Below are 24,940 nucleotides of genomic sequence, written 5' to 3'. Positions count from 1 at the left end.
TTTCACTGTGGTTATAAAAAAGGGCACTACACATCAACGAGCGGATCATTTATCAAGGATTGTTTCAGGAGAATCACCTAAAGGGGTAGATGATGATCTACCAGATGCCTATTTGTTCTCCGTAGAAATGATACCTCGAAGGTCGGAAAACATGGTGTCATTGATGACAATAGCTCAAGTGGATTCACAAATACCACTTCCTATTACAATCGCATTTATTGAGCAATCGGCTATGTATCAATTACTAGCTGGTAGGCTATACAAAAGAAATCGAGATGGAATATTGCTCTTATGCATTAATCTTAAAGAAGAAGAAACAGTACCTAAGTCAAACACATGTTACCATAGTAGGACTTCACTTTGTGGAAGACCAAACTATACAACGAATCTTGCGACTTGGAGTATTTTGGCCGACTATGAGGAGTGATGTTCGATTTTTTGTAAAGGATTGTCCTCAATGTCAAAGAAAAACACCCATAGCTCATGTAACATTGTTTCAAATGTCACTTGTTCCTAAGTGGAGTAACTATCTAGTTACTTACTTATCAAGCCGAACATTTCTAAGTAAGTAACTATCTAGTTACTTCCTAAGTAAGCAACTATCTAGTTACTTACTTATCAAGCCGAACATTTCCTAAGTATATGAGTAAACACCGTCAAAGAGCAATTGAAACTGAAGCAAGAGAATATGCTCTTATTGGGAACCAATTGTATCGGACAGGTAAAGATCAACATTTGCGTCTTTGTGCAATGAAGACGAGTATATTCCGATTATACAACAAGCACATGCTGGATTAGCTGGAGGTCACTTTTCTAATGAGACCACCGCAAGAGCAATCTTGATGGTAGGCATATGGTGGCCAACACTTTTTGCAGATGCCAAAGAATTTGTTCGAAGGTGTGATGCTTGTCAACGAGCAAAAATGCCAACACGTGTAGATAGCATGCCCTTAAGACCAATGATGGGGGCTAGAGCTTTCGCAAAATGCGGTATAGATTTTGTTGGGCTGATACAGCCACCTACTTATAGAACCCAAGCTCAATATATCATTGTAGCTACGGACTATTTGACCAAGTGGATCGAGGCTAAAGCAACCCAAAAGAATGATGCCAGAACCTCTACCTCATTCTTATATGAGCATGTGTTCACGAGATATGGAGTGCCAATAGAAATTGTCAATGATCGGGGAACTCATTTTCTCAATGAGGTAACCGAGTATTTGCTTAATGAGTTTATGGTCATCCATAACAAATCAGCTCCCTATCACCCACAAGCAAACGGACAAGTTGAGCATACGAACAAAATCCTTAGCTCGGTGCTGACAAAAGTGGTTAGTTCAAGAAGGACAGACTAGGAAATGAATCTCCATGTTGCTCTATGTGTTAAGTATGGAGCCTGATTTACCCTTATAATTTTCTGTTGTAAAAGCGCACATTTGTAAGGCCCCCATTATGAGGAGAAGCCATCGTGCATGAAGGAAAATCAGTCACCGGAAACCAAAATTTTCATGGACAAGAATCAGGGGCAACTTTAAAGGCCTTGGGGGCGGAGGCCCCCGAGATTTTTTTTCCGCCGGAATATTATGGCCGGACGGCGGTCGAAAAGTGGTCGGAAAACAACCGGTCGGTTGGCCGGTGGCGGGTAGTCAATGGCCGATGGCCGGTGGTCAGAAGTCAATGGCCGATGGCCGATGGTCAGAAGTCAATGGCCGGTGGCCGGTGGCCGAATTCGAAAGCGGACTTGTCTTCTCAAGGGCGGCCACACATGGGCGGATTGGAGGGTCCGATTTGGACTTATTCGCACAAGGGCGGCTACACATGGCTGTCTCTCATAAGAGAGGGCAGCCCTTTTGGCCTATAAAAGGAGGCCATTTCTACACACATTTCATAGTGTGAAGTTGATGCAACAAGGTGAGTGTGAAGTTGATGCAACAAGGTGAGTGTGAGGTGGTGAGAGTGAAGCAAGGCGGGAGCTCCATTAAGGGTATAATCCCTTTGTAAACTACTTCTTGTTTTGAAGTACTAAAGCCCCCGAGACTTGTTTTGACTTAGAGGAGGAAATCTACATGCTTCAACCAAAGGGGTATGAAGTAAAAGGTAAGGAGAAAATGGTTTGCAGATTAAAGAAGAGCTTGTATGGTTTAAAGCAAGCATCAAGACAATGGTACTTGAAGTTTGATCGATGGATGTTGGATCATGGATTCACAAGATGCAACTCGGATCATTGCATCTACACGAAGAATTTGGGAGATGAGAAATTCATCATCCTAATGCTGTATGTTGATGACATGTTGATTGCAAGTGCTAACATGCAGGACATCAAAGACCTAAAAGAGGAGCTGTCCAAATCTTTTTCAATGAAAGATTTAGGTGCTGCAAAGAGGATACTTGGTATGAAAATATCAAGGGACAGGACGAAGAAGACAATAAAGCTATCTCAAGAAGATTACATCAAGAAGGTACTAGAAAGGTTTGCAATGCAAAATGTAAAACCAGTTTCTACACCTTTGGCTGGTCATTTTAAACTAACGAAGGATATGTGTCCAAAGACACAAGAGGAGATAGCCTATATGTCTAAAGTTCCATATGCTGCAGCGGTAGGTTCTCTAATGTATGCTATGGTCTGGACAAGGCCAGACATTGCACATGCAGTGGGAGTTGTGAGTAGGTTCATGGAAAACCCAGGTAAAGAGCATTGGCAAGCTGTGAAGTGGATACTTAGGTTTCTAAAAGGGACAACAACAAATGCTTTGTATTTTGGAGGAATTGATATTTTTCTAGAAGGGTATGCTGATGCAGATATGGCAGGTGACAAAGATACTCGAAGGAGCACTACTGGCTATGTACATGTTCACGGTTGGAGGCACAGCAGTAAGCTGGGCTTCAAAGCTGCAGAAAGTGGTTTCACTTTCTACCACGGAAGCAGAGTATATAGCAATGACGGAGGCAAGCAAAGAAATTATATGGCTTCACAGATTCTTAGAAGAGCTTGGATTCAAACAAGACAATTGTGTCTTGTACAGTGATAGCCAAAGCGCTATCCATCTTGCGAAGAACTCAGCCTTTCATTCAAGGACAAAGCACATTGAGGTGAGATATCACTTCATACGCACTCTTTTGGAAGAGGGACAACTAAAGCTAGGAAAGGTGCATACAAGTGAAAATCCTGCAGACATGTTTACAAAGGTGGTCAACAAGGAGAAGTTGAGCTTTTGCTCATCTTCAATCGGCATTCAAGGATAAGAAGCCAGAATGGAAAGCAGTCACAGGTTTGGTTTGGAGATCAGTCTCCAAGTGGGAGATTGTTAAGTATGGAGCCTGATTTACCCTTATAATTTTCTGTGGTAAAAGCGCACATTTGTAAGGCCCCCATTATGAGGAAAAGCCATTGTGCGTGAAGGAAAATCAGTCACCGGAAACCAAAATTTTCACGGACAAGAATTAGGGGCAACTTTAAAGGCCTCGGGGGCGGAGGTCCCCGAGACTTATTTTTCCGCCGGAATATTATTTTTCGCCGGAATATTATGGCCGGACGGCGGCTGGAAAGTGGTCGGAAAACAACCAGTCGGTTGGCCGGTGGCCAGTAGTCAATGGCCGGTGGCCGGTGGTCGGAAGTCAATGGCCGGTGGCCGGTGGCCGAATTCAAAAGAGGACTTGTCTTCTTAAGGGCGGCCACACATGGGCGGATTGGAGGGTCCGATTTGGACTTATTCGCACAAGGGCGGCTACACATGGCTGTCTCTCATAAGAGAGGGCAGCCCTTTTGGCCTATAAAAGGAGGCCATTTCTACACACATTTCATAGTGTGAAGTTGATGCAACAAGGTGAGTGTGAGGTGGTGAGAGTGAAGCAAGGCGGGAGCTCCATTAACGGTATAATCCCTTTGTAAACTACTTCTTGTTTTGAAGTACTAAATCCATTGAGTGGCTGCTTTCCCGTGGACATAACCCACATTGGGTGAACCACGTATATCGTGTGTACTCTCTCTCTCTCTCTCTACTCTATAATCTCATGTATATAAATCTGTCTCTCTCCATTAAGTAATCTACTCAATTATCTATTTAGCTACGTCTTATTTCCTAACACTATGGGCTTATCGAGTTTCATTCAAAACAACTTTAAATGCTACACCTTTTACCTTGTTTATGGTCTTGATGCCATACTGCCAATAGAATTTTTATTGCCGACATTAAGGGTGGCAAGGAATCTTGAGTGGACGGGACATGAATTGTCAAAAAGACTTGAAGATTTAAAAAAGCTAGATGAGCAAAGGCTAACTGCTGTAGCTCACATCTATGCATAAAAGCAAAAACAAAAACAATTTTTTGATCCCCACTTAATCACAAAAATCTTCAAGAAATGGGACTTAGTTTTAGTCTATTCCCTTAAGCAACACATTCCCAAGTTTAAGAAAAAGAAAAACGGACCGTTTATCATTGAACATGTGTCTCCAAGTGGAGTAGTAAAATTGTCCACCCTAGATGGTGAACCAATGGCTAATTGGATTAGTGGATGTCGTTTAAAAAAATACAATTTGCCGCTAACCAATGAATTGCTAGAAAGAATGCATGCAGCCATGCAAAGGAGGATTAAACGACAGCAGGTTGTTGATGAAGCCCAAGAGGAAGCTCGGCTTCGGGTACTCAAACGGAAAGCTGCTCTCAGAAATCAACAGATATCATTCCCATAAACACTCTGGAAATAGATGACCGACAATGGGAATTACCTAAAGATGCATTTTCAACAAATGACGACTGGTTAGACGGAATGGACCTATGCATCAAAGTACAGCTCAGCAATCATAGCAGCAATGCTTTGGTCGACAAAGGAGCTAGAGTAAATGCAATCAGTTATTCCACGTACAAGAAAGCAACAAGTCAAGTATTGACAGTACGAATAGCGACAATCAAAGGATGCAACAAGAACCCAACCCCAACATTGGGAGTAGTCAACTTGAACGTGATAGTACATGGATGTTCATGTCCTCATCAGTTTGTATGCTTACCAGATGAACACATGAATGAGATGATGGCTCTTGGAATTCCCTGGATGCGGACATACAAAGCAGTACCAGATTGGGATACAAATCAGCTCAAGCTATCACCTAAAGGCCGCAACTCATTGTTCCAATTGCAGCAAGCAAGGAGGAATGGAAAGGAAACAATCAGCAAACCAAACTAGAAGTAATCAATCTTCTCCATCCCCTCGACAAGAAAATGTTACAAGTAGCATGCAAGGAGTCAGGAAAAATTTGGGTACCAAAAGCACAGCTTAAAGGATAAGCCGATTCAAATCTGGGTGCCCAAAACATCACCGACAAAAGAAAAGAAGGTTCCAAGGGTAAAAACACAGAGACAAGCATCTCCGATTAAGGAACGTAACTTGAAATGGATTTGGAAGAAAAAGGAGCACTTATCTTCTTCACAAACCGTAAAACCAATCAAGCAATGGCGAGTTAAGTCTCAAAAGACTCCACCACACCATATAGCACTAAGCAAACCAAGCTATCAATGGCGAGAAAAAGCTCAACAACAGTCAAAAGTGCTACCAAACAGCTCAAGCAATCAGCATGCTGAAGCATCCTGATGGTACAATCAAACAGAGAGCACACAAGCTACAAGATTTTCTCTTTGGGAGACAGCATCAAAAAGCCTCGACATCAGAAACCCTTGAGTTAACTACTCAAGACCCAGCTCTTACACAGCATAGTGGTTTGAATTGCATTGAGCTTCAAAGCATGGTAGAGCCAACCACGGCTATACATAGACACGATTGTTCAACCCATGCACACAGTCGTTCTGAAGTACGCCATCTAGGAGGGGTGGAAGGGCACTACGTAATTAAGGGCAATGTTTGAAGAGGGAGAAAAAAGTTTGATGTTAACGTGTGATTTTCTGTAAAATTACCTAATAATGCCCTTATAATTTATCATTCAAGGAAAAATTCATTGATTATATCTTCCCGATGAGTGTAAATAGTGTATATACTACCAGAAAATCATCAAAAAATAGTTCTCTTTGGTTATTTTTCATCATTTTTATTGATAATGAGACTTAAATAGATAAATCCAACAAAAAAAATAAAGCGATGTTTTTCAATGGATTTTCTTAATTATTGGACTTTTACTTTACTTTTATAGAGCATTTTGTTATTTTCTTTCATTTTTTCAATAAACAAGTCAAAAATTAATAATAAATAGCAAAGAAGCTCAAATGGAAAAATGGAAGACATAATGGTGATCAGAAAGACAAGGCGGACAAGCACAAAAATTTTCAATGAAATCAGAAGATGGAAGCGGGAAGCTTAAATTACGTGGCCAGACCTACTTTTGCAAAATTCTTGCAGAATGAGCTACAGGAATCCGATCAAAGAAATTTTTGAGTCTAACAATAGATTTCACGGCCTAGTAGGACTAACGAGGGAATCTGGGGGAAATTGGTTCGGGAAGTCCAGGTATAGATATCCAAGGTAGGCTAAAACCACCTCATTTCCACTTGTGGCCTTTGCAGAGAGAGCTTTTCGCTGGATTTCTACTCACTGTTAAGAAGCATGATATGATTTGGACTGTAATTGACCATTTTTCTAAACAAGCATACTTCATTCCTTGTAAGAAAACACTTACAGCACATCAAGTTGTACTTCTATTTCTTAAAGTTGTCTTTCCACATCATGGTTTGCCTAAAGTCATAGTATCTGATTGAGATTCAAAATTTTGTAGTTTTTTTTGGACTATTGTTTTTGAAAATCTTTGCTACTGATGGAAGGCATGTATGTATGATGGATGTTGATTATCTAGATGAGTATAAGGAAGGACTTTATAGTGATCTCCTTCTCTATGATGTGGAGCATGGATCGTGGACTCAACTGTCGTTCAGGCTTTGTGACATGCTTCTATTTTTAGCATACTTCAAACCTACCTTTACATGTCTAGAAGCAATAGAGAATGCATGGAGAAGAAGGCAATAACCTATTGCAGAATGCATGGTGGAGCTAATGCAACAAATGTGATTGTTAGTACAAATTTTATTTGAACTAGAAGTGCAATGACATTCAATAGACACGCACTGTATTGTTAATTATGAATTGCTTTTTCTTGTTTGATTGTGAAAGGTTTTGCCTTCTTGAGTGAGAAGGGAAGCAAAGGCATGGAAGTGAGCACTAGCATATTGCAGAATGCATGGTAGAGCAATAACTTATCACAATATGTATGAATGTAGTGCTTGACCAAAATGATTTTTTTGGCTTTCAAATATTGTAAATTTGACATGCCTTCATTTGATACTTGAAGCAATGAACAATCAATCAGCATGGGATGCTCCTCTGTTCTTATTCTTAATGATTCAAAAGCATTACCTCATCCCAAGAAGGCAACAACTGCTAGGAACTAAATTGCTCCTTTACTAAGAGCCAATGGAAGGTGATACAAGGCACCATAACAATGGTAGCTTAGATTATCTCCCAATCTTTGGAATGCACAATGCAATTTTGTGAATTTAGTGAAATCCACAAATGCAAAAAAGAAAAACCTAGGATGGGTTGACCCTCCACCAATATCAAATATCCCATCCAAAGCATTGTTAAATGTCTCCTCGCTCCACTGCAAACTGCCCCCATAGTGTTTTGCCAAGTCTAAAACACATAAGCCGATAGGCATTTCGTTGTTGAAGTGATGCTTCAAGTAGAGATTTCCTTCCATCTATAGGCTTACCACATATGTAGACCATGGAAAATCTCTAGATTCAATTTTTAGCTTTTGAAGTTGAATTGGCCACTGCATATATTTTATTGCTTCATCTGGAAAAGCTTCTTTCTTTATTCCATGCTTCAAGCTAGATTTGAGCCATTTCTCACATAGCATCCAAATAGTTTTATAAACTGCATCATTGATGTTATACATGTCGGCAACTTCTTCCCAATTTGTATATGGTGATGCCACATTCAAAGCATTGAACCCTCAAGAAGTGCATTTTGAATCAATTTGTCTTGCTTGCGTAGATCATACATATCAGTCACATCACCATCTTTTGCACTCTTTGACAATATAATCTTCTCATCTTTGATTTCTTGTTGAAAAATCTTTACCTTTGATTCATCAAGACCGCAAAGGAATGTAAATGAAGTTGTTGGGGGTTTCATGTTCTCCTCCTCTAATCTTTCAATGATTTCTAACCAAGAATCATCAACTTCATCAGAATATGTCACCATGTGCGCTTGTTTAGCAATCCAACTTTCTCCTACACTCATTTCTGCCAATCGAAGAAAATCCTGAAAAGGAATATAGCCATAATTGAAAGATTGAACATCATTTTAAATATAAAGACTACAAGAAAGGAAAAAAGTGACTTATATCCCATCCAGCATGAGATACATGTCCCTCTGTAACTCCACTTGCTGCCCTTGGTGGTTGTCTTGAGAAGATCCATTGACTTTGCGAGTGTCTCAATATTTGGCTATAAGGTTGCTTGATATACAATGCTTTATCTTCATTGTATATACAATGCTTTAGCTTCATTGTTTGCAATGGGAAATATAGCAGTTGCAACAAACGGAGGATCATTCACAACAATGCAAGCCTTTCTAAATTTCTACACGTCAATTAACCTTTGAAATATCTCTTTATTTTTTTGTTGATTGTGGAGCAATACTTTTGCCTTATGGATCTACATCCAAAATGGAACTGGTTCCCTTAGGTGCCACTTTTTGCACTTTGGCTTACTTTTTTGCACGTGGTCATGAAGCTTTCACCTTTTTTTCTTGTAGTGTGGCAATGATGGAGCTTTGAAGTTGATGTGCTATGAGATCTGCAGTTGATTCTTCAATCTTCCATCCTTGAGAGTACATGGTCCCTTCTTTATTTTGGGACATGCATGCAAATGCATATGCTCTTGGAGATAGTTGAAATTCTTGATTCATTGGAACTACAATGTCAATGCACTCCACTCTGGATGAATATCAACTGTAAAGACTGATGCTTCCACTACTTGTCCAACATCTTCAAACAGACTATGATTCTCCTTTTTTGCAATAAAAAGATAGACCTTATGAAATTGTGCACCTCCTAGACCATGTATATCTAAATACCAATTCCTAAGATCATTGCAAGTATAGTCGATTGAGACAACAACCCTTGTGACATTTCTCTTTTGAGTCATCTCTTCCTGAAACAAAAAAAAAACAATTCTTATTATAACACATATTCCACCACTAGTTCAAGCTAGATGATCCAAGCAAGTACATATAGTAAGTATGTAAACTAGTTAACTAAGGGGGAAGAGAGAAGCAAGGTCCACCACTTGTCCATGCTTAACTTTAAACAACATAGAGAGTTGGGAGGACACTGGTTGTCTAATGTAGGCATGTGGAAATCATAGAAGATTGACCACTTCTCCAACCTATCTTTTTTAGGAAAACAAAACGGTTGGCCTTACAATTAGCCATGTGTCTAACCTATACATCATTGTATGATAGAAATTCACTTGTCTAGACTAGGATTGAAACATGGAGAGAAGCAATAGCCACCACTTGTTATCTAAGCTAGGAATGGGGATTTTTTGTCTCAAGAATCATTGGTACATGGAGAGAAGATAAGTTCCGCCACTTGTCCAAGCTGGGATCAATTGAGATATGGAGAGAAGCAAGCTCCACTAGTTGTCCAAGCTAGGCTCCATCAAACCATGCAAAACCGGAGCTGTTTTAAACATCAAGGATTTTCTTTTTGTTAGCTTAGCTCCATTGTAACATGGGGAAAAACAAAGCTCCACCAATTGTCTAAGCCAAGATCCATTGAAAGACAAAGAGAAGAAAGGTTAATCATTTGTCCAAGCTAAGCTCCATTAAAACATGAAAACCCCATGATGGTTCTATTCCACATGGGGTTTTGGTTCCAAGCTCCACCAGTTCTCCAAGCTAAGCTCCATTGAATCATGGAGAGTAGCTAAGATCCACAACTCATCCAAGCTAGGATCCATTGAGACAATGACAACAAAAAGATCTACCACTTCTCAAAGTTAAGCTCTCTTGAAACATGGAAAAGCCATATATATGTTGTACATGGGAGGTTTTGTTTCAAGGTCCACCACTTGTCCAAGCTACACTCTATTGAAACATGGAAAAACCAGATATATGTTTTACATTGGGAATTTTTTGGCAAGGTCCACCACTTGTCCAAGCTATTTAAACATGGAAAAAACCAGATATATGTTGTACATGGGGAATTTTTGTTTAAAGATCCACCACTTGTCAAAGCTAATCTTTATGGAAACATGGTGTAAAGAAAAGATCCACCACTTCTCCAACCTAAGCATCATAGATAATAATTTGTTTAGTTCAAAGATTCAACACATATCTAACCTCTAGAGAGAGATCGAAGGAAAGCTAGTTATCTAAGCTAGGAATGGAGATTTTTTATCTCAAGAATCATTGGGAATGGAGAGAAGATAATTTCTACCATTTGTCCAAGCTTGATCAATTGAGACATGGAGAAAAGCAAGCTCCACCAGTTGTCCAAGCTAGGCTCCATTAAACCATGGAAAAGCCCAGCTATTTTCAACATCAAGGATTTTCTTTTTGTCAACTTAGCTCGATTGGAACATGGGGAGAAGCAAAGCTCCACCACCTGTCTAAGCCAAATTCCATTGAAGAATGGAGAGAAGCAAGTTTAAACATTTGTCCAAGCTAAGCTCCATTAAAACATGAAAACCCCATGATGGTTTTATTCCACATGGGATTTTGGTTCCAAGCTCCACTAGTTGTCCAAGCTAGGCTCCATTAAAGCATGGAGAGCAGTTAAAATCCACCACTCATCCAATCTAGGATCCATGGAAACAATGATAACAAAAATCTCTACCACTCCTCAAAGTTAAGCTCTATTGAAACATGGAAAAACCATATATATGTTGTACATGGGGACTTTTGTTTCAAGGTCCACCACTTGTCCAAGATAGGCTCTATTTAAACACCCCTAAACCAGATATATGTTCTCCATGAGGAGTTTTGTGTCAAGGTCCACCACTTGTCCAAGCTAGGATCTATTGAATCAACCCTAAACCAGATATATAATGTACATGGGGAGTTTTGTTTAAAGATACACCACTTGTCTAAGATAAGCTTTATTGAAACATGGTGTGAAGAAACGCTCCACCACATGTCCAACCTAAGATTCATAAATAGGAGTTTGTTTAGTTCAAATATCTAACACTTGCCTAACCTCTAGAGAGAGGTGGAAGGAAAGCTAGCTTTCTAATCTAGGAATGGATATTTTTGTCTCAAGAATCATTGAGACATGAAAAGAAGATAATTTCCACCACTTGTCCAAGCTTGGATCACTTGAAACATGCAAAGAAGGAAGCTCCACCAGTTGTCCAAATTGGGGTCTTTTTCAAGGTCCACCACTTGTCCAAGCTAGCCAAATTTCAATTGAATCATGGAAGCATATAAGGACCACCACTTGTCCAAGCTAGGCTCCATTGAGACACGGAGAGAAGAAAGATGCACCATTTTTTCAAGCTAAGCTCCATTAAAACATAAAAACCCATATATATGTTGTACAATGGAAGTTTTGTTTCAAGGTCCACCACTTGTCCTAGCTAGGCTCTATTGAACCTAGGAAACTGGGAATTGGGAAAAGTGATGCAATGCTCCACTTGTCCAAGCTAACCCTATTGACAAGGGATAGAATCAAGCTCCACCATGTGTTCAAGCTAGGCTCCATTAGGACATGGGAAACCACTTGTCCAAGCTCGGATCACTTGAAACATGGGTTGAAGCAGAGATCCACCACTTGTCCAAGCTACGGACAACCTTGAACAATATTGCTTCTCACCAATTGGAAAATCATGGTGTGTTTTACATGAAAAATTTTGTAACAAGGCCTGCTACTGCTTGTCGAAGCTTTCTCCAAGCTATGATATTGTTTCTCATCATTGGAAAAACCCATGCTATGTTGTACATGGAGAGTTCTGCTCCAATCTCCACCACTTGTCCAAGCTAACTCTATTGAAACATGGTATAGAAGAAAGCTCCACCATGTTTCCAAGCTAGGCAACATTGAAACATGGGAAACCACTTGTCTAAGCTAGGATCCCTTGAAACATGAACATAAGAAAAATTCCACCACTTGTTTAAGCTAGGGACAACCATAAATGATATTGTTTCTCACCAATTGGGAAACCCTTAATATGTTTATACATGGAGAATTTTATTACAAGGCCCACCACTTGTCCAAGCTACAATAATATTTCTCACCATTTGGAAAAATCCATGGTATGTTGTACATGGGGGGTTTTTTTCCAAGCTCCACCACTTGTCCAAACTAGTTCTATTGAAATATAAGGTAGAAGCAAGCTCCACCATGTGTCCAAGCTAGGCTCTATTGGAACTTGGAAATATTTCTTCTCACTAATTGGAAAATCATTGTGTATTTTACATGAAAAAAAAAATTACAAGGCTCACTCCTTGTCGAATCTTTCTCCAGGCTACGATGTTGTTTCTCATCATTGGCAAAACCCATGATATGTTGTACATGGAGAGTTCTTCTCCAAGCTCCACCACTTGTCCAAGCTAACTCTACTGAAACATGGGATAGAAGAAAGCTCCACCATGTGTCTAAGCTAGGCACCATTGCAACATGGAAACCACTTGTCCAAGCTAACTCTATTGAAACATGGGATAGAAGAAATCTTCACCATGTGTCCAAGCTAGGCACCATTGCAACATGGGAAACCACTTGTCTAAGCTAGAACTCCACCACTTGTTGAAGCTAGGGACAACCATGAATGATTTTGTTTCTCACCAATTGGGAAACCCTCGATGTGCTTGTATATGGATAATTTTATTACAAGGCCCACCACTTGTCCAAGCTACAATATTATTTCTCACCACTTGGAAAATCCATGGTATGTTGTACATGAGAGTTTTTAGTTCCAATCTCCACCACTTTTCCAAGCTAGTTCTATTGAGATATAAGGTAGAAGCAAGCTCCACCAAGTGTCCAAGCTAGGCTCCATTGGAACTTGGAAAACCACTTGTCCAATCGAGGCTACCTTGAAACATGGAGGGAAGTAAAGATTCACCGCTTGTCCAAGCTAGGCTACATAAATAATGTGTGGTTAAATCCAAAGGGCCACCACTTGTCCAACCTTTAGGGATGCAAGGTGTACCATATGTATAAACTAAGCATGAGAAAATACCACACCAGAAGATCCACCATTTATGTAGCCTATTTTCTTTAGTAGCAAGATCCACCATGTGTCCAAGCTAGGCTCCATTTGTACATAGAAAGTCACTTGTCCAACCTATGCTCGCTTTAAACATGGAGAGAAACAAATCTCCACCACTTGTCTAAGCTAGGGATGACATGTTCAACTTGTAAGTTTATATCTTGAATAATATTGTTTCTTACCAATTAGAAAACCCATAATATGTTGTACATGAATAGTTTTTTTTACAAGGCCCATCTCGTGTCCAAGCTACCCCCAAGCTACATTATTTAGTTTTTAGAATTTGAAAGTCCCATGATGTGTTGTACATGGGGGATTTAGTTCCAAGCTCCACCACTTGTCCAAGCTAACTCTATTGACATGTGATAGAAGCAAGCTCCACCAAGTGTGCATGCAAGGATCCATTAGAACATGGCAAACCATTAGTCCAAGCTAGGCTCCCTTGAAGCATGATCAGAAGCAAAGATCCACCACTTGTCCAAGCTAATAACAACTTTGAACAATATTGCTTCCCACCAATTGCAAAATTATAGTGTGTTTACATGGAAACTTTTGTTACAAGGTCCACTACTTGTCCAAGCTACCTCCAAGCTACAATATTGTTTCTCACCATTCGAAAAACCCATGATATGTTATACATGGAGAGTTTTGCTCCAAGGTCCACCACTTGTCCAAGCTAACTCTATTGAAACATGGTGATAGAAGCAAGCTCCACCATGTGTCCAAGTTAGGCTCCACTGAATCATAGGAAACCACTTGTCTAAGCTAGGATCCCTTGCAACATGAGCATAAGAAAAACCCCACCACTTGTCCAAGATTTAGACAACCATGAATGATATTGTTTTTTACCAATTGGAAAACCCTTGATTTGTTTGCAACCAGTAATGATATTGTTTTTGACCGATTAAAAAACCCTTGATGTCTTTGTACATGGAGAGTTTTGTTACAAAGCCCATCACTTGTCCAAGCATTCTTCAAGCTACAATATTGTTTCTCACCGTTTTGGAAAATCCATGATATGTTGTACATGGGAATTTTTCTACAAGCTCCACCACTTGTCCAAGCTAGTTCTATTGAACACAGGGTAGAAGCAAGCTCCACCATGTGTCCAAACTAGTCTCCATTGGAACTTGGAAAACCGCTTGTCCAATCAAGGCTCCCTTGAAACATGGAGGGAAGCAAAGGTTCACCACTTGTGAAAGCTAGGCTACATAAACAATGTGTGGTTAAATCCAAAGGGCCACCACTTGTCTAACCTTTAGAGATGCAAGTTGTACTGGATGTATAAACTAGGCCCGCTACTTGTTCAAACTAGTTCCACCACTTGTCCAAACTAACTCTATTGCAACATGGCTCCACCATGTGTCCAATCTAGGCTCCACCATGTGTCCAAGCTAGGCTTCATTAGAACATGGAAAATCACCTATTTAAGCTAGGTCCCCCACAGTCCAAGCTAGGCTCATTTGAAACATATATTGTACATCATATGTTGTACATCAAGGTCCACAACCTATATTTTATTGTGTTATGTACAAGGTCCAACCTTCAATTTAAAATTCTCCCACTTCAATTCAAATTCTCCACCCAATTTCAAATTTCATCGTTGAAATTTACAATATAATGCCCAATGTTCTTTGATCATCCCTCCTTAATTCAAAATTTCCCACCTAGATTTGAATTGTGTTTAATGTAACTATCCCGCCTAAATTCAAAATATCTAGAAGTTAGCTTTCTTCAATGTAACTATCCTACCTAAATTTAAATTAACTCACCTCAATTCACCACTTTTCCAACCTATACACAAAGAAATATTGAATATACAAGGTGTTGTTTTGAGGTCCTTATAATCTACTTGCCTCAAGGTCCACCATTTGTCCAATCTACATAAGAGCCACTACTTGAACAAGCTACATCCTAGAGAAAAATGCCAACATCTTTAGCCTATATTATCAAATAGGGAGAAACTTCTAGTGTATATATTCATTCAAAAAAAGTGAACCATCTCTTTATATCCCAATAGGATGCCATTCGACCCCGCCCGGGGTAGCGCCTTAACCCCTTGTTGCCTTAACCAATGACTCCCCTTGACCCCGCCCGGGGCGCAACCCCGGGCCCCTCGGGGGCTGCCACCCCTCGACCCCACTCGGGGTATCGCCTTGACCCCGCCCTGTAAAGTGTGCCAAGATCCTCCCAAACTATACTTTTGTTTTGAGCTACTGTATGCTCTAATTTGAATTGTGACCATAAAATAAGAGAAAAAACAAGAAAATAACAAACAAAAATAAGAAAGAAAATACACACAAAAAGACAGATACTTCACCTTGGATATCGGCCATTACAACTAGGTCCACCACTTGTCCAAGCTATGCTCTTGGGTTATATGGATTCTTCAATATTTAACAATTAACATTGGCCATTACAACTAGGTCCACTTGTCCAAGCTATGCTCTAACATAACAAGGGGGTTCTTGTATCAAGATCAATCACTTGGTCCGTCGCTTGTCAAGCCTTGCTTTGGAAAACTCCTGTAGTAGTTCACCTACTTTACCATTGGCCATTAGATCTAGGTCCACCTCTTATCCAAGCTATGCTCTAGATATCCAAAACTTGGTTTAACACTTGTCCAACAACCCTTGCTTTGAGAAGGAAGGTCCTACAATAGTTCACCTTGGACATTAGTCATTACAACTAAGTCCACCACTTGTCCAAGCTATGATCTAATATAGTAGTCCAAATTTGTAGTAGTCCACCTAACCTTGGAGATTGGCCATTTGAACTAGGTCCACCACTTGTCCAACCTATGGTCTAAAACATCAAGGATCGTTTGGTCTCAAGATCCAACACTTGCTCTGATACATCAAGCGGTTTTTGGGTCTCAAGATTCAAAACTTGGTCCACCACTTGTCCAACCTTGCTTTGGGAAGCAAGGTCGTACAATAGTTCACCTTGGACATTGGTCATTACACCTAGGTCCACCATTTGTCCAAGCTATGCTTAAATACATCAAGGGGGTTTTGGTTCCAAGACCTACAACTTCTCCAACCTTGCTTCCATTGAAAGCCTCAAGGGCTACTTGGACATTGAGAAACAGGTCCGATATAAAAAATAGGTTCAATACTTGTGCTATTTATGCTCCAATATAGCAAGGGGATTCTCTTTTCTGTAAGCACAAGGTCGTCCATCATTTGTCCAATATTGACTCCATTAAAAGAGCAAGGGTTGTCACTTCTTAAAATAAGGTACTAAGCAAGCTTGCTAGCTTTCAATCCATTGTTGCACCATGGGTTGTTAATCTCAAAGTCCACCTCTTTTCCAACCTATGCAAATATTGTGCATTTCGTAGCATGGGGGATTAGTACTTGAGGTCCTCCACCCATCCAAGTCAAGCCCCATTAAATTGAGACAATGAGGAACAAGATTAACCAATAGTTTGGTGTAGACTTGATTGGCACTCATCCCATTGGCTATGGTGGAGTTACAGTATTTAGATCCTTGTGTATTTTGTGTAATGGATAGTGTAAGTTTTGATCAAAGAGAATTTATATGTGACTGTGGATTTAGCAAGGTCATCTTTCTCACTTACACGATGGACTTTGATGAATTGGGGGAGAAAGTGCATATGATTCTTGACAATGAAACTGTTGGAATTGATTGCGTCTGTAGAACAGATCCAGATTCCACTTGTGGTGGTACAAAGATAGGGCAAGGAAATGTATCCATACTAGTGGAGGAATGCTTGAAGGATCTGGTCCTACCATTTTCTACAATGGATACTTTATCTCTCCAAGGCTCATTATGGAGTGCAGTTCGGTGGGTCAAAGCTTCGTTTGCAATTTTCTATCATAAATGGCAACTTGATTGACACAAATGAAAGCTACAATAATGATGAAGAAGGGGATCATTCTGATCCTCTAGTTACATATGCAATACCTATAACAAGCCCAGAATTGGAAACATCAATCGGAGAATCTTGGAGACATAAGAGGGTCCTTTTAAAGGACGATACAGTGATGCAAACTTGTCAATGAAGGGACAATCTTATATGTATTTCCACATGATTATGTCAACTCTCAATAACTTGGTTATGATTGTGTGGGTGTGGGTGTGGGTATTGTGTGGGTGTGGGTATTGAAAGGGAAAATGTAAGCATTGAGGATGCGACTAAAGTGGGTAGCATCACTTTTCTAAAGTGGCCCATCAAGCAGACAACACTCTTGAATGGGAGCCCCTTAACAACACTTTGTTCCAATTGATGGTATGCATGCAAGACGTGAGGATGTGTCCAATGATGACAATGCTGGGAGAAACCTTGATGGGATTAATGTTGTCCAGTTGTCAAGGAAGCGACAATATACTTTCATCAATAGGATTCAAAAAACAAGAACAGCACCAACTTCTACTTTTAATCTATCAAATGAATCAATTCAAAGGGTTTCATGCATTGATTGTTGTGCAAAAATATGTTTCCAGCTTGAAAATCATGATATCGAGACAAGGTTACGACAAGAATTTTGGGGAGAGACTCAAAAAGCATGCACTAATTATGTTTAATATGTTCTTTCTATATGCTATCAGAAAGATGAGAAAATTCAATACCAGTTCAGGGTATATGGCTCCATTGTTTGTTGTAGAGCATGCTATGAGCTACATGGAATACCAAAGACATCATTTTACCGCTACAAGGAAAAGTTTAAAAATGGTGTACACCACTATGTGCATGGGAACACGTGTACATTGAGAAGAGGACTTCAACATACTAGTTTAGCATGAGCATTGCTAAATGAGTTTGTGGATAACAACTCAAAGAAGATGCCACATAGAAGTAGAACACTACTAGATGGCTCAAGGAAGACTCAATTAGTGATTCCATCAATGTACAAACAAGTGGATATTTTAAGTGAAATAAACACGACACTCTGTCAAATGGGCTACGAGAAGAAGCTATCCCAGTCTTCTTTTGGTAGAATTTGGAACAAAGAATACCCACATGTCAATTTAACAAAGACAAGTGAGTTCTTTAAGTGCAATATCTATAGCTCAATCAAAGCAACGCTAGAAGCTAAACCCTCTCTTGAGGAGAGAGCTCTTCTCTTGAGGGAGAGAGAAGTTAAAATGGCATAACAAAAGAGTTGCAAGAGTCTATATTATGCATGGCGCACATATTCCGAAACTCAACCACAAAATTATGTACGCATAATCCATGATAAGATGGATCAAAAGAAGACTGTCATTCCAAGATTACGTATTGTTCCTAATGGTGTGGATTCAAGATACAATTTACAGGTAGCATTGATAGGCATGATCACTCATGGACTAGCTTGAATGGTGCCACTTTGTCTTGAATGGTTTGTGGCCAGCTGACCCAAATCTTACAATTGGCTCAACCTAGAGAGAAAAGATGAGCACCCTCTTGGTGATCTATTAACAAATGGACTTTTGAGGGGCACTATTTCACTAGTAAATGCTTTGAACTCAAGGGAAGCTTTGGACTACCACAACTTGAGTGATGGAAAATATCCCATTGTGCAATCATTTGAAATTGCAGAGGAGGAATTGGGATCAACATTTGTTAAGTTGCCAAAGAACTTGTTGCTACAATTGGATAATTGTGTAGGGGAAAACAAGAATAAATACCTACTTGGCTATTTGTCGATGCTTGTTGCAAGGGGGGTTTACAAAACCATTTAGCTAGGATTTTTAATGGTTGGGCAAACACATGAGGACATAGATGCTATGTTCATTAGGTTTTTAGAGAAGTTGAGAATTACACAAACTATACTTTGCCACATTTGATGGATACATTACAAAACAGCTCATCTTCATCTCCAGCTCCATTTTTGCTCACAAAGATCCCCGATTTCAAGCAATACTGTGATGGCTATCTTTGTGATGGACAAGACATGCTTGTTGGCCATTCCAAGCCACTTCAATTTAGGTTATTTATGCAAGATGAGACACCAATGATGAAATATAAGGCACATGTAGGTGTTTCAAGTTGGAGTGGAAGTATTTACCTTTGGAAAATAGACACAGAAGGAAAGCCAATGCTACCACATGGAGATCCACCTTGTGTACCAATAGTGGAATATGTCAAGGCTCATGAAGAGGTGATTTCAAGGTTGAAGAATTATATAAAGTTCTAGTAGAATTTAGGAAATGGCTCAAGTGCACTGCAGTATTATAGACCCGTGATAGATTATTGGAGCAAGGTAATTGTAGAGATTGGAAAACCAATCATATCACGGGGAGTCTTATTTGAAATGTTGTGGCCACAAACTCAAGAATTTGGTAACCTACAAAGCACTACAAGGAGTTTACAACAAGGAGAAAAACAATTCCTAGGCCTTGTGGAATTGAATGACCATTTTTGTGGGCCTCAACAAGATATACCAAGGGCCCTATGTGTCATGTGCATCAAGGTGAATTCGTTATGCTAGTTCCAAATGAAATAGAAATCTATCCAGTTTGGCTTGCAGTGGCTCTATCTGACATTGATAATGAGCCTACATCACCGAACTACGAAAAAAATTGATCCAATATTGGGCACCTTGTGCAAGAAAAAGTGGGATGACAGATGCTCAAGCTTACAACAATTGTTGGAAGGGTTTTTGGGTTGTCAACTATAAACATCCCTAAGTGTGGGAAACTATAGATGCAAGTGTTTAGTCTTGGAGACCCAACAAAGAAGGCTCATTTTCTAGAATTAAGATTCCAGAAATGCATGCTCAAAAAGCCAAAGAAGGCCTCATGCGTGCACATCAACCACGCTTGGATCAAAGTGTAGATCAAACGTGGAGTAAATTCTTTTGGAGCTTCTACTGTGACTATACAAGTCAATTTTCTAAACAAGATCTTTATTTGTATCTTCATTTGTTTTATGTAATTTAGAATATCTATAAGAGTTCATGTGTAGTGCGTCCTCTTGACTTTTGGTATTTGTCAACACCACAATCCATCACGATTTGCACTCTATTTACCAACCATAAATCATCACATTTGAGTTTTACCAGTTGTGATCTCCTGGGGACCCAAATATATTCTTTGCCACTTTGCACCTTGACTAGCTATTTTGGCAACCATCTGTCATGTGTCTTAGTATTTTGAGTCAATATCTTCCTTTTGTCCCCTCGGCCTCTCTTTGGTGTCCTTGGGAATTCAGGCTAGTAAACCTTTAGTTTGGGTGAGGACACTTTTTCCTTCTTGATCCATGCTTTAGATGAGCTTGGTCAATCTTTTGGTAGCCATACATGTCTAGTTGATGGCCTTTGTTGCTCTTGTTTGTTAGGAGATGTGGTCTTGGGGAATGTGGAAACAATTTCCTTGGCCGTTTTTGGTACCCACTTTGTTGTTTCTTGTGTCATGGGGTGTTTCCCTTTACCTTGTGTGTTGGTATCCTCGGTGGTTGTCGGTTGTTGTTGAGTGGAAAATGGTACCATGAATTTTTTATCTTGACTCTGAATATGTACCACTTCTTTTTTCCAATCAATCTGAGCATTATATGCGTGTTGCCATGGTTGTTCGAGCAACAAGGAATGTGGTGCTTGATTGTCTTTGACCATGTAGAATTTGTGAGGACAGACCTGATCCTTGATCTGAATGGGAAGTATGGCAATACCTACTGCTTTGGCCTTATGCCCTATATAACTCTTGACCTCTTGAATGGTAGCCTGAAGATCCTTATGGGAAAGTTGCTTGTGTAGACTCTGTGAGATGATATTTGCTTGAGCTCCTAAGTCCATAAGTGCTTTTGCTGCTACTTGGTTATTACTGACCTGTACTTGGATTACTGGGTCTCTTTTGTCCTCTTCCAATTCATTTAATGTGATTTGATTAATTTGCAAAGGGACCTCTTGAAGACGTTGTTGTCTTTATAGCCGTCTTTTGGAAATCCATTCTTGTGCTTCATCTTGGGCTTCCTAGACAATCCTAGCCTTTTCTTTGGTCCTTTGCTTCTCTTGATGGATCTTTTGCAACATGTCTAGGGTTAGTGGCATATGACATTTCTTTATCCTCCATGAACTAAGCTTTTTCTCCCTCTAATGTGCAAGTTTGACGGCTCCACTTGGTGATAGATCTTTAATCACAAATGGACCCATTCCTTGCCGTTTTAATTTCTTAGCATGTTGTCTTAGGGTATACACCAAGACGTAGTCCCCTATTTTGAAATGCTTTGTTTCCACATGCCTATTGAAGAACTCTTGTTATTGGATTTCTTTCTCTAGATTGGCTTTGATCGTGTAGTATGGTACCACATCATAACCATCTTGATCATAAAATTTGGTAGTGGGACACTCTTCAGCAACGCACACATCGAAGGTTTCCACAATGTGTTCCCATTCCAAAGGCTATAGGAAAGGGTCCTAGGATATAGTCTTTGTCTTCTAAATCCCTTTCTAGGATACATTCTTCCCGTTTTAAGCTACCACAATCTAAAGCTCTCCACATCCATAGTTATTTGGATTGACCTAACCATGCTAGAAGTTCAGATCCGGCTAATGTAGCTGAATCAAACTCTTCAACGGGTGTTCTTGTCACATCCTTGTAACTATGGCTGTTCAATTTTATCATGTTTGTGGTCTCCATGTTCCTTAGGTAAATATGGTCATACCCCCAATCCTAGACCTTTTTCAATTGTCGCATGAAAGGTCTTCTTAGTATGATGTCATAGTTGTTCTTCTTGCCAAAATCAACAATAGCAAATGTATGCTCATATTCAATTCCACAAGAGGTAACAACTACTTTCTCTAGAAGTCCTAGGAGTTTCTCCATATATCCATTTGCAAGCTATAGTTTCATTCTGGTTGATCTCAAAGTAGGTTTTGTTCAGTTCTTCGTTTCTTTTGTAGCAATGGCTACCCTAGCTCCACTGTCAAGAATTTCCATGGTAGTGACACCTCGAAATTCCATAGGAAGAGTCGTGTTTCCATCTTCTCCTTCACAGTTTTCCCTAACTTTGTTTAATGGTACAAGCCTAGTATTTAGGTGAGGTTTTCTGAGTTCTCGGATTCCCTCTTGAATTTGTGTTGATGAACTTTTCTAGACAGTCTCCTACCATAGTCCACATGTTAGGTCGTATTTGTAATAGCTCAGCTAACGTTATTGTACATGTCATCGGTGTTGACAAAATTTCTATTAGACCATTAGAGTCAATGACCTTCTTGGAAGAGAGTCTCTATGATGAGACTACAAAAACATCTGATTTGGCCTCGTACTCTCCCATATAGAATGGTAGTGTTCTTAGCGAATGGGGTTGGTTGTCCATAGATTGAACAGATCCTTGGTCTCCCCAATATGATTGCATATGTAGATTTGTTTGAGATCCAACCTCAAATTCCTCTATCGATGGAAGAAACACTCCTCTCCCATCGTTGGTCTGATTTATACGTTCGCTTAGCTCACTAGCTTCATTGGCCTCTCTGACCTGTTTCCATAGTTTTTCAAGACTGTCTATTTATATACACTCCTCTGGTAAACCTGGGCGGAATCCATCAAAAGATTAATCCATGGTATTCAACACTATCTTTGTCCCTTGTGCCAATTTTTTGAGTTATGGTTCATGCTTGTGACTAGAATCTGGCTATATTCACTCCTGGTTTGGTGGAATCATTAGTGCTAGTGGGATAAGGATTGCATCTTCCGATTTCGCAATTGGAGGTTCTAGTAAGGCTTGGGCTATTTGAATCATTTTTTAATGCATTTCAAGCCTTTGCTTCTCTAGCTCCGCATATGGATAGTTCATCCACCTTTGTTCTTGAGTTTTATTGTTTTGGATTGGTCAACTAAGCATGTCTCTGGTACTTTCTCAAGGGTTCCCTTTTTCTCATTTGTTTTTCCTTCCAATCTCCTCAGTTTTTCTCTTGTTTGCTTCAATTCTTCGACTAAGGAACTCTATTCATGTTCCTTCCTAGCTTTCATCCTAGACTTCCTAGCTTTCCATGTCCTTCGCTGACTCTTATGTTCAATGCTAGACGTCTCTATTTTTGGCTCATCTAAGATAGGTTCGGTTAAGGTTTTCTGAGCATGTGCTCTTGTGTCACGTGGATTGGTATCACATTTTTGTTTTCTGATCCACTACTAGATGGCATTGCCTCTAGTATATTCGATGTTGCTTTTGCTCCTTTGTTAGGGTTCTTTGGGCATTCAAAAATCAAATGAGTGATCCCACAATCTCTCTCTCGCTCTCACTCTCTCTCTCTCAGCAGCACTAATCCTAAGCCCTGCAGTGAGAACCCTAAGCCCTGCAGCGCGTCTCCCCCTGGGCGAGGGCGGCCCTGTGGGGGGCGTTAAATGCATGAGCGCTGCCCATAGAGACCGAGCTCGACCCCCTGCCACCGACGCCTTGCCTACAGCCCGAGCATTGCTTCTCTGTTGCCGACTGCTTCTCTACTGCCGACTGCCGCCATGCCTACAGCCCGAGCATTGCTTCTCTGCTGCCGACTACCGACTAGCCTAGACAGGATATTATCACTACTCTAAGGCCTCCACAAATCAATTAAAGCTAAGCCTAGCATCGTCCTGTTGCCGACCAAGTTACACATATTTTCTCTGTTGCCGACCAAGCAGTTGCCAACCCACTTTGCCAATTTGCCTACACAGAGCTCAAGCCTCCACAAATTAACCTACTTGTTTTTTTTGACCGAGTGCCTAATGACCACTCGAGCTTCCTCCCGAGGAAAGCCTACGTTCGTCGGGGTCATAGCAACACCCCCAAAAGTAGACAGCATGGTCCGTCTCCAAAATGAAGTCAAAAGACTGCGAAAGGAAAACGAAGATTTGAAGCAAAGACTTGTAGCCATCGAGTCTCAACTCACCACAGTGGAGAACTAGGAAAGGACCCCAAGTTCTACGAGTCTTTCACTCGCATCCAAACAACAACCCCCATGATACAGTGGGATCCAGCAACAATCACTACTCTTGCTCACGAGCATTGTACCAACCATGCAATCCTCACCTTCAAGACCAAAGCGGATTGAATCAAGCTCCTTGAGCAATGGAGGCTTCTCAAGGACACAAAAATTTGGTTTGTTGAAGATCTTACACCCACCCAACTCAAACAGAAGAAGGCCAAACTCCAAAAGATGCAAGCAGCGCGCATAGGAAGGAAATGGGCAGTTTATCGAGGAGGTAAAGCCATCATCCAGGAGTTTCGAACTCGCCACATTGGGCACATATATGTTTAAGAAACCCATGAGACAACCCTGAACCTGTATAGTAATCCACTGAGCTCTGCCTGGCACAATAAAAGCTCTGCCAACAATGACCTGCTGCAAAGAATCCACAATAGACATGCATACCCTTTCCTAGATACCTCCCGATCCAAATGCAGTTGACTAAAACATCTCATAGCGACCACGCAAAATCTGGCCACATCGTCTAATGCAGCTCTCACACAGATGGTGCTCCTGTAGCATAAGAATATCAATCTCACCACCCACAAGGCATCGTTGAAGCTCCTGATGCAACCGGCCCCTCTGGCGCTGAAATTGGGACCCTCCTAATCCCTACACATGCCATGAGACGATCCTCATGGAGTCGATGAGAGAAAATAGATGTTGCCACAGCAACCAACCTCGCTATCTTTGAGGGCGGTTTGGATGTGGAGTAATCCGCATCCAAGTGACCTCTAGACAAGCGCGTCTGAAGTGCCTGTGCAAAACTCCTTGTAGTGGAAACGGAGACCGAAATGAGCTCGAATGAAAATTCTGAGCAGACCGAGCTCTTTG

At 40.4% G+C, this 24,940-nt stretch overlaps 1 pseudogene; it reads right to left on the bottom strand.

The window, feature by feature from the left end:
• The window catches only part of LOC147452093 (uncharacterized), a 66,894-nt pseudogene extending 45,938 nt beyond the window's left edge, over positions 1-20,956 (bottom strand).
• Between the last annotated feature and the right edge of the window lie 3,984 nt (positions 20,957-24,940).

The sequence above is a fragment of the Adiantum capillus-veneris genome, chromosome 8 (genome assembly GCF_014529385.1).
Source record: "Adiantum capillus-veneris isolate H3 chromosome 8, ASM1452938v2, whole genome shotgun sequence".
In the NCBI taxonomy this organism is placed as follows: domain Eukaryota; kingdom Viridiplantae; phylum Streptophyta; class Polypodiopsida; order Polypodiales; family Pteridaceae; genus Adiantum; species Adiantum capillus-veneris.
This window is presented reverse-complemented; position numbering and strand designations above follow the sequence as displayed.